We start from the raw sequence: 10,999 nt of genomic DNA, 5'->3' as shown, positions 1-10,999 counted from the left end.
TTCTATTCCACAGGCGAGTAAGTGGAAGCACAGATTGGAAAAAGGCCACAGATCCAGTAAGTAAGGGATGCAGGACTCAAAGCCAGGCGCCCGGGGTCAGAGCTCGGAGCAAGGGACAAGGGAGGGAGAGAAGGTCAGGGTGGCTCCCAGATTTCCAGTGTGATGACTGAGGGACGTAGGGCCTCTGCTTCCCCTGCTGGCTTGGAATTCAGATGAACTGGGCCCTGAGCCAGGGGGCTGCCTGACCTCCTGGCCCGGCCAGCATTCCGGGCGGCTGTGTCTCTCTGCAGGACACTGAGGTGTCTGTGAAGGAAGCCGTGTGTGGAATACAGATGACTACAGCCATCTGTGAACCTCAGCGATGTTGCTGCGTGACTGGGGATGCTCCCACGCCAGAGCCCCTTTGGGTACCTGACCTCCTCACTCGCCTGGTAGGGGGCTGCGGCACCTCAGCTGGGAGTCAGGAAGTGAGGCTCACAGGCCCCAGGCCATAAGGAAGAGAAGGGGTGGGAATGAGTGGCAAAGGGAGGGCAAGGGCCAGCTCTGAGCCCATCCTGTGAGCAGAGACCCGCAGCCACCACATGGCCCCAGGCGGGAGAGGAAACAGGAGGTTTCTCAAAATAGACCAGGAGCATGCAGCTCGCTGCATTTCCCTGCTCCTGCCATCTGGCCAAGCCTGGGCCGGAAGGGAGGCGGGGGAGGGGAGAGCCAGAGTGAGGATGGGCTCCACTGCCTGTGAGCCCTGAGCCAAGCAGGCACCCACTGCTCACCCGGCACCTCTCCCTGCCAGACTTTCTGTTTACCTTCTGTGGATTCTTATGGCACCACTGCAAGGCAAAGGTTATTATCATTTGAAAAATGAGGAAACTCGGGCTCAGAGAGGTACAGTGACTTGTCCGAGGCCACACAGCTGGCCGGCAGCAGAACTGAGTGGGCCCGAGTCCAGTGCTGAGCGGTCCCCACAGTTATGAGGCCAGACAGCCAGGCCTGCAGCTGAAGGCAGCAGTGGTCCAAGTCCTTTAGGGAACGAGATGGGAGTGGGGGAAGGAAATAAAGGGAGCAGTACAGAGAAGAAGAAAAGGAGCAAGAGGAAAAAAGAAGGAATAAAAAGGGAGGGAGAAGGAAGGGTAAATGGGAGAGTCTCTGTGTGAGAAGGAGAGAGGAGAGAGGAGGGGGAGCGGAATCGATCTTGAACTGGCCGCCCAGTTCCGAACCCTGAAAAAGCCAAGTCTTTTCCTCCAGTCTTCTCTCCAGAGCAGGAGAGCACAAGGCGTGTGGCTGCCCAGAGCCTCCTGGAGCAGAGCTGCATAAGCAGTGCATGTGAGTGGGACTCGCCAGGGAGGGCTTCCTGGAGGAGGGGAGCCAGGACGCAGGTGATGGAGATGCGGGAGCCTGTGGCTCACGCACACACACCGTGGCTCTATCTCTGCAGGGCTTCCCTCTAGAGGAGAGGTCTAGGTGACAACCAACCCCGTCGTGGCTCTTCCCAGCTTCTGGGACCCCAAGAGGCTGGAATCAGGAGAGGCAGCTGAGCTCCAGGGCCAGCTTCCCAAATAACAGTGCCATTTTCTAAATACCTACTGTATGCCCACCCCTGTGCCCATGCTGGGGACAGGGGAGAACCATCCGGAGAACCAGGCAGACCCTGATGATGTGGGCACGCCGCCGGGTGGGGGAGACAGACTAGACAAGATCGAACTCCCTGTGCTGAATGATCTCAAGAAAACCACCAAGCCATGAGAAAGGAAAATGAGGCACCTCCTGAAACGGGGCAGGGAGGGGAGGGGAGCAGCTTAGAGCAAACCTAAGGTGAGGCTTTCCCATCCTGCAGCAAAGGTTTGGCTTCCCTGAGACTTCTCCAGGACCCGCCATGAAGCTGGGCATCCCAGGGGCTCCTGAAGTTTTCAGCAGTCACGTGGGAGCAGGAGAAAGGGTGGAAGGACCTCTTTCTGGTCCTCTCCTGAATGGCTACAATTGCGATTTGGGAACTTCCTGGAACAACCTCCCTCCCCGCACTCCCCACTCATTCAGGGAAGCCTAAGATTCCACCACTAGAGACACACTTTGGGGGGATTAAGTGTTATCTTATAAAAGAATAACTTTAGAGAGAGCCTAGTGAATCTCGGTTTGAGCTTATCCAGCTTGTCGTGTAAGAGATGGAGGCAAATGGCCTCAATATGAACCCTGGCTCCATTGCCGTTAGATTCCGGATAAGTTATCTAACTTCCATGAACCTTGGTTTCCTCTTCTGTAAATGGGAATAAGAGTATTACCTCCCCCGTGGGGTGAAGATAAGATGAGGTAATAAAGCAATTACCAGGGTGTCTGGCACTAGAAAACCCTCCATAATTGTTTCTGTGATTATTATTGCTATTGCTGTCCTCCTTATTATCCACACAACACTAACTTTGTACCTGGCCCTGTGCTTGGCACTAGAATGTGAAGAGAAATAAAACATACCTAGAGCAAGTGAAAGTCAGTAGGGAGTTGCTCACATCTTAGTATGAATTAGTTTCACGAACTATGGGTCCTTTAGTGGGGGAGGGGACTTTCTAGTGAGAAGACCCAGTCCACAGGAGAAAGGGTTTCACTCAGTGGAAAACTCTTGCCTGATGTGAGAACTTCAGGGGAATTCATCCATCCTGTTTTGATTTCTTGGGATAGAGGTGGGGATGCAGATCTGACCCCTGGGACAGAAACCAGGGGAACCAGTTTCCACACAGATTCTTCCAGGGTCTGCTGGTCCTTGGCCCAAGGAAATTCCCTGCAGGAGGTGGAGAAAGAAGCATCTGCTCGAAGTGCATGAAAGGAAAAATCTTCTGTTTGCCAAATGCACACTATTGTTCCCACCATATCCCAGCCTCGGACCTCCGCCCCGCCTTGGCCTTGGCCTTGGCCTTGGCCTTCAGAATGTTGTGTTATTTTGATTCTGTTCACTGAGGAAGAGATTTGGGCCTATTTCGGGAAGGCGGCGAGGCCGTCTGCTCTGATCTCCCCCTCCTTCCACAGATTGGGACAGTTACTGTGTGGGGCCTGGGTGACCTCCATGGCCTGTGGGGAAGTTTGGCTCAGAGGGAGGCAGAGCAAGCCTGGGAATGAGGGTGATGGAGTGAACAAGGCTAGGTGGGCCAGTGACCCAGATTTCACTTCCTGTCCCGCTTCCCGCCATTCCCAGATACTAGCTGGGGCTGGACACTGACCACGGGCCAGCAGGAAATCAATTGCCATGAGTGAGGCCGAGACGCAGGCTTCACTCCAGTTCTGAGCTGGGCATCTTGCAGTCCACATGGTCCCACCTGGGCCAAGCACCCAAGCACTTGCTATGGAGTCAGGGGATGGACCATCGGATCCAGCCCACACCTCTCATTTGACAACAGGAACGAACCGGGTCCCAGAACAGGGCAGAGACCTGACCGTAGCTACATAATGGATTGGCAGCAGAGGTCAGATCCAGGCCCAGGTTTTCTGATTTCAGGTTCTCAGGAAATTCTGAATGAACGTGTGAAGAAATGAATGAAAACCTTGATGCAAGATCAGTGATGAGAGAAATCAAGAATCCATTAAATAGCTCTTCTTAAAGAAGAATCTAAGGGACCAGGACACCAGGGAGAGAGAACAGGGTCCCAGATCCTGCAGTGCCCATACCCTGTGTGTACTTGGAATGGGGACATTGCTAGAACTTACTCTCCTGAGTCCTGGAGCCACACTTTTTCTGGCTCTAGAGAGCTGTTGCTCTTATCTCTTCTGGGATGGGGGTAGTAAGGGAACACATTTAGTTAACAAAAGTCTACTAGGGCATAGCATATGCTGACCACAGATTTTGTGCCGCGAATCATCCAGGCAAGGTGGAGGAGACAACCAATCAGAGAGCAAACAGGAATGCATGATGACCAAGCGTGACTCCGGTGTGATGGAAGCAAACAGTGCTGGGATGCACTTGGCGGAGAGAAGGGTTGGGTGTCGGTCTGCGTTGCCTCTCGGAGTAGGTGGTGTTTAGGCTGAGCCCATGGGATGAGAAGGAACCAATATGGTGAAGCTCTAGAGAAAGGGCATTTCCAGGCAGAGGAAATAGCCGGATACAAAAGCCCTATGGAAAGCGAGAGCTCAGCACTGCCACCAATGAAAGACCACAACAGATGCAGGTGCCAAGTAAGTTCTGTGAGGCTGGCCAGAGCCAGGTCACACAGGGCTTCGGGACCAGGGTGGTGAAGCTGAGGTCTTCTTGTGTAAGCACCAGGGAGCCAGGAAAGGCAAGAGGGCTAATGCGATCAGTTTATGTTTTAAGACCATATTTTGCTCTGAATAAAGGGTGGGTGAGGGCGAGATTGGGAGCGAGAGGCAGCAGGGAGACTGGTTAGGAGGCTATGGTAAGAGATGGTGCCACTTGAATGGTGACAGTGTTGACGGTGAAAGAAGGGTACTGTGTGAAGAAGCTTCAGGTGGTAGGAATGACAGGGCGAAAGAGGGAGAAGTAGGGGTGGCTCCCAGGTTTCTGGCTTCAGTAACCGATGGTTGCCGCGCAGTCAGATCGAGGAGGATGGAATGGGATGCTTGGCTTCCTGTGAGTTAAGTTAGAGATGCCATTAGACACCCAAGGGGAGATGTTCAGGAGGCAGTTGGACATTAACAGCAATGACAGCGATCATGAGGACTATAGAAGATTTGTGCTTCCAGTCTCCTGTTTGCCCCCACCCCCCACCCCCCCCCCCCCACCCCACGTTGTGCCCCTTGAGGGCAGAAGCTGAGCTTGGATTTGCTCCTAACTCCGTTTTCAGCATTGAATCCAGTGCTGTGCTGGGGCCTAGTTGAGTGGCAGAGCGAGGCGGGGGAGGACTAAATAAATATTTATCAAATAAACAACTGAACAGACAGAGGCCCCTGGTGTGTAGATGGAGCTGGAAATCAGGGCCCCAGCGACAGACCCTGCCTAAGAAAATGGCCCAGATTGCCCCCCCAAACTCAGCCCCTGGCTTCCGGCTCTCCCATCTTTCCCTTCTCTCCCTTTGGTCCGCCCCCCGCCCGACTGCCAGCTTCCTGCCAGGAAACACAGCCCCCAGGCATAAATCATTAACTAGAATCACCTCCTACAGCTGAGCAGCACTTCAGCTCTCAAAACGCTTTGCCTTCTATTATCTTGAATGATGCTTGAAACCACCTTGGAAGATGGGCAGAGGCGGTGCCCACCCACCCAACAGGAAACGAGGGAAGCGGCATTCAGGGTGGTGCTGGCACCACCGGAGCGGAACACAGGTCTCCTGTCACCCTGCTTTCACAAGAAATCTCCAGGACTCTGGAACTGTTCTGTTCCTCCAAGGACGTTCGTTGCATTTTAAACAGAACAGCAGAGAAGCCCATAGAAAGGATGAGTGTTAATGGCAGCATTTCAAGCCTTGTGACATCTGGCCGAAGGAGAATGCAGGGCTGGGGAAAGCCCTGGGCACACTGGGAACCTCTCTGCACACATCCCCTCCCTACCTTGGGACAGGATTTTGTGGGAAAGCCAGTCTCCTTCCACATTGTTTCATGTTGCCTGATAGTCAATGTTCCAGGCTCACCTTCCACCCGACAACAACTCCACTAGCTCTGGAAGCTGGAAAGAACTCACTGTGCTGTCTTGGCCAATTCCCTTTCTCTCCTTGGGCCTCAGTTTCTCCATCTGACAAATGGGGAGTTGGTTGAAATCTGAAAGGTCCCTTGCAGCCATGTAGTATCTCTCTGCTCTGAAGGTCTCTGGACCCCAGCTCTGAGCTTTCCTGCTGGAGGATCCAAAGCCTGTGTTCTGATGACCCTCCACACCCCCACCGCACCTGCTCAGAGCCAACCCTGTGGTAGCCACAGGAGCCGCCGGCATTTCCCAGCAGCTTCTGCTCTCCACAGTCCAGCAGACACATGCCACCTGCTCTCGACATCTAAGTCCTGTGGCCCCAGGTTTGGAGCCATTTCCCTCTGTTGGGCAAGTCTATGACAGGAACAGGACCTGACCTCTGATTGGTAAACCCATTGTGCAACATGGTCCTTCGAGGGGAAGGCACGTGGCCGACGGGAAAGGCACCCAAAGGAGCCAGGGCCTTCTTTGAAATGAATATCTTGGCAAGACCCACAGAGAAATGTCCTTTTGGACGCCACTAGCTCTGGGTCACTGCTAATTTGTTCAGAGCCTGGCTGTAGTGTTGTGTCCCAGCAGTGTCCCTGAATAGAGTCTTGTAGGTCACTGTCAAGTACGCGTGGAGTTGCAGGGGCAGTGGATGAACTAGCCTTCTGGTTTCTGCACTCAGACGTCTTGTTTGTACTTAGACGTGGTCTGGGCGTGCAGTACATTCCGTCATCTGAGCGCCCTCTCCCAAGGCAAGCAAGTAATATATTTTTAGTAATAAGGAAAAGTCATTTAGTATCAAGTCTAATAACTAAGCATATAATGTTTGGGGCTAGGAGAAGCAGAAGTAGATGGAGGAGGAATTTCAATGCCAAGGCTATATGGAGCATTTTTTTTTTTCCTTACAATGTTAAGTGGTTCTGAAGATCATGAAATATTTACACTGTTATTTGGTATACATGCATCATAATGGCCATGTGTACTGGACACTTACTGTGTGCCAAAAACAGGGCTGGGGATTTTGTACATGTTTTCTCTTGTGCTCACAGCATCTCTACAAGGCAGATTTTTAAAAAGTCTATCTCGTCTTGAATCTATTGTTTTCGGCAATTTATATCTTTCAAAGAATCTTTGTGTGTGTCTAAAATTTCAGATGTACTGGCATCAAGTTGTTTGTTATATTCCCTTCCTTGTTTAACATCTATAAACCTCTAGTTACGTCTGCTCTTTCAGTCCTGATATTGGCAATTGGTGTTCTCATCACAGATGAGGAAACTAAGGCTCCACGGGATTGCAGAATCACCTCAGTCATGGTAACGGTGGAGAGGCTGGAATCCAAACCAGGTCTTTCTGATTCTCCCTACCTCCTACCAGGCCTCCCATGATTATTTTTAAGAACGACAACATTTAACACGTGATTCACGGAAGTGACCCAGGCATGTATCTCAATTCTCAGTGTGTTCTGTAAGAAGTTACACACGTCTCTTTTGATCTTAATCCATAGCATTCACTGTGCCTTCCTCCTGCGTAGCAGCCCTGAGCACCCGTCCCTTTCCTGCACTGGCTCCTCCCCCACAAAGCGCATGGCTCCCCGCTGGCTGCACTCACAGAGGCCTTCTCTGCCCCGCCATCTGAAAATAGCTCCCCAGCCCTGTCACTTTCTCTCTTCTTTGCTTCCCTTCTCTCTTCTGCATGATGTTGACCAATACCCAAAAGGATCCTGTGTATTTATTTGGTGATCAACCATCTCTCCCCCTGGCCCCTTAGAAGACACATCCATGAGGGCAAGGACCATATACCCTGTAAAGGCATAGAGCAGGTGTTTGATAGATATTTCTGGATAAATAAATAAATGAAAGCAATGAAATTCTTTTGTCTTAAGGATGTTCTATAATTCAAACTTGGCCTTCTGTTTCTCTCTAATTAATTCCAAGTAATTGCATTTTCTCTGGATCACTTTTCTTCTAAAACCCTTTAACCTATGCTATTTTCCTATTTGTCTTCTCAAGTCTCTTGAAGTCTTGGGGGAGAGGAGACATGGTCACCTCCATTGAGCAATAGGCCAAATGGGGCTCATGGAGTTGTGGATAGATGCTGCAATACTACACAAACAAATCCCCCTTCCAGCCTGAGGGACTGATCCCCCACTCTGAGCCATCAGCCCCCTTTGGGGAGCACCTCAGATAAAGAGATTCTGCTTCCCAACATCCTGCTCCTTCCTGGGCTGCTGTACCCAAAGGCTGACTGATGAAGCATGAAGACCTTCCCCATAGCCCCCACCTGGACAGCACTGCAAGGCCACTCCATCGTCTGTGACAGCAGGAGGGACTTCCAGGGTCCTCCAGCAAGTCCATGGCCAAGTGGAGACCAGAGCCCAGGCCACTTGGCTCCCAGGCCCCCACTAGAGGGTTCGGGCTACTTTAAGCCAGGTCCAGTCTGAGTGCTGGGCACCCCTAAGTCAGACACACATGCACACCAGTAATGACAGCCCAAAGTTTAAAGTGATAATAAGTTATATGAAGAAAGGTTTTGAGACAAGGGGAAATCAGGCGGGAGAGGTGGGTTAGATTGCTGGTCCTTGGAAGCCCTCTTTGAGGGAGATGAAGGGGTCAGCTAAGAATGCTGCTGTGGTCCACAGCTCTCTGGCTAGTCATGCTAGGTGGAGCTCAAGCTCTGTCACCCCATGAATTAGGAAGGGGAGTTGTTGGAGGCCGCCGCAGGCCTGTGGACAGCCCTCTCATGCTCCGGTGAGCTGAGTTGTCATCCAAGCTTACCAAAGCTTTCTCAGCAAATAGATTCTGGCTGCTCCATACCTTCAAAGTCACAGACAAACCAAGATGCAACATTTGACCCTCTCCTTTCAGCTCTTTTGAAGGGAGAATGTTTTGAATGGATGTGGAAAGAGAAAAGAAGACTATGAAGGTGCCCCAGGCAGAGAGAGGGGCTCGGGAAGAGGAAAGCCAGCCTCACCTCTCTCAAAATCTTGCCAAACTATTTGCAGGCACAGGCACCAAGGCTATGCCCTCCCCAGCCTGGGCATTCTGCCAAAATATCCTGGGAGAGGCTTGTGAGTAAGAGGTCCCCAGAGCTTAGCTTCTGGGCTGGCCTCCTGGACCTTGGAAAGCAAACTTCCCAGAGTAATAGCAAGAAAGATGAATTCCTTCCTATGTAATATCCATCAATGGTAGTGGGGGAGGGAGGGGTAGGAAAGAGCTGGCTAAAATTGAGAGGAGCATATATAATGTTGCATTGGAAAAAAGTTTTTCTTTAACGTACACACATTGACCAAAAATGCCCCTAATTAAAAAAAAGAAAAAGGTAAACTTGGCTACTGTAGCAGATCCTATCGTCCCCTATCTATGCTCCTTTTTCCTGACTTGCAACTTGCAGCTTCACATGGCAAGCGTCTGTGGTTCTATGTCTGGGGGTTTCCTCCAGCACAAGGAAAGCCCATGTCCAGTGGCAGGTAAGAGGTACCAGGGAGTTAATACTCTCGAGTAGTCAACTCCAGCCAGTGATACAGGAAATGGATGACAAATACCCTGCTGGTTGCCCCTTATGTGGGTTGACATGAAGGCATGGCCCAGAGGTCCTCCGGTGGCTTGAGGCCAGCTGCACACGGCGGCGACCTGCTCGTTAATGCGACCTGTACTGGTTTCCTTTCTGCTCTGACTTCCCCACTTCCCTACTCTTTCCTGGGATCACAACCCACATAAACTGAGCTCAAATCCTTGTCTTGGGATTTACTTTGCGGGGACCAAAAACAACCTCATAGAGGACATTCTGGAAAGGAGGCCATGTAGTAGGGCCTGGGCTCAAATCCAGGCTTCTCCCTCTCCTACCTAGGTGACTTAAACTTCTGAGCCTCAATTTCCTCACCTGTAAAATAGGGGTGATGATAACAGTACCTACCTTAACAGTTTGTTGTAAGAATTGAATGAGATAATTAATGTAAAGCATTTTCATGGTAACTGGTACTTATTAAATACTCAAAAACTACTAGCTATAATTTATAGAAGGCCAAAAACAGAGAGCCAAATGACAGATGGCAATTTGTGGGAAAATATTTACAACGAATGATAAGCAAAGGATTGTTACCCCTAATACACACAGAACTCTTAAAAATTATAAGGAAAGACATGAATAAGTGATTCACCGAAGAATAGACAAAAGTACCAGATACACATATTAAAAGATGTTCGACCTAACTTCACTAATAATTAACGAAATGTAAGAAAATCATAATAATTCAGTCACATAAAAAGTGTTCAATTATCAATATTTTAAAAAGATTGATAATACCGAATGATGAAAAGGGTACAGCAAAAACAGGCAGCTCATGAAAACGTGAATTGGTCCAATCTTTCTGCAGGGCAATTTTGCAGTTTTTATCCAAATCTCGAATTCAGAAACTGCTTGTAAGAATTTCTCCTACAGACATTCCACACTTGTGCATAAAGATTCAGGTGCGAGAACATTCATTATATTATGTAAAGAAAAAAATTTAAACACCCAAATGATGGTCGATAGCAGGTTAAGTAAATAAATTATGATATAGACAAGCAATAGAATTCTAGGCAGCCATTAAAAAGAATGAGAGATTGATACGTGCTGTTGAGATGAGAGTTATTATGAGATAGAAAAAGAAGTTGCCCCATTCTGTAGCTAGCAAGATTGTATTTCTGATCAGATACTTTTGTATACCCTTGTAAATTGTTATAATTACCTAGATAAATCTGGAAATAACAAACACCAAGTAGTGAAAGTTATTTCTGAGGCTCAGGATTACAGGAGTTTTGTTCATTGTAGTGACACATTTCTATAATGTTTAAAATAGGCACTTAATCGGAAAAATCTATGCCAGTCCCACCTCCCCTTTCTCTTGAGCTGACAGAACACTGTACAAGCATCATCACCCCACCTCTCAAGACCACATGGGACAGGCTGAGGAATTCCAGGCACCAACGGGCCGGCTCACACAACAGGATCATTTTAAGTGAAGAAAATTCATGAAATAGTACATGCACCATCAGGTGAAGATATAAAATTATTAATATCAAGAAAAAAATACTGGAAGAAGAAAAAGAGGAAAATATTGACAGGCACGGTACATTGGTGACTTTTTTGTTCTCATTTTTAAAATTTTCTGTATTTCTCATATTTCTTACAATGAGCCAATATTTCTTTTATGATTAGAAACAAAGCATATAAATTTTAAAAAAAAGATATAATCAAGTTGAGATGGTCTCAACTTGCCATGGCAGAGACTTACCTTTCAGAAGATTTGAGAAAATGTTCCGAAAATGGACCTCTTTATATACCAAATATGTAGATCGAACAGGACACGTTAGATGGGTCCAAAGCTTCTCTGAGTGCCTGTAGCTTTTTTCCTGGTGATAAAAGGCC

The sequence above is a fragment of the Pteropus vampyrus genome, unplaced genomic scaffold (genome assembly GCF_000151845.1).
Source record: "Pteropus vampyrus isolate Shadow unplaced genomic scaffold, Pvam_2.0 Scaffold31, whole genome shotgun sequence".
Taxonomy (NCBI): domain Eukaryota; kingdom Metazoa; phylum Chordata; class Mammalia; order Chiroptera; family Pteropodidae; genus Pteropus; species Pteropus vampyrus.
Note: the sequence above shows the minus strand (reverse complement) of the source record.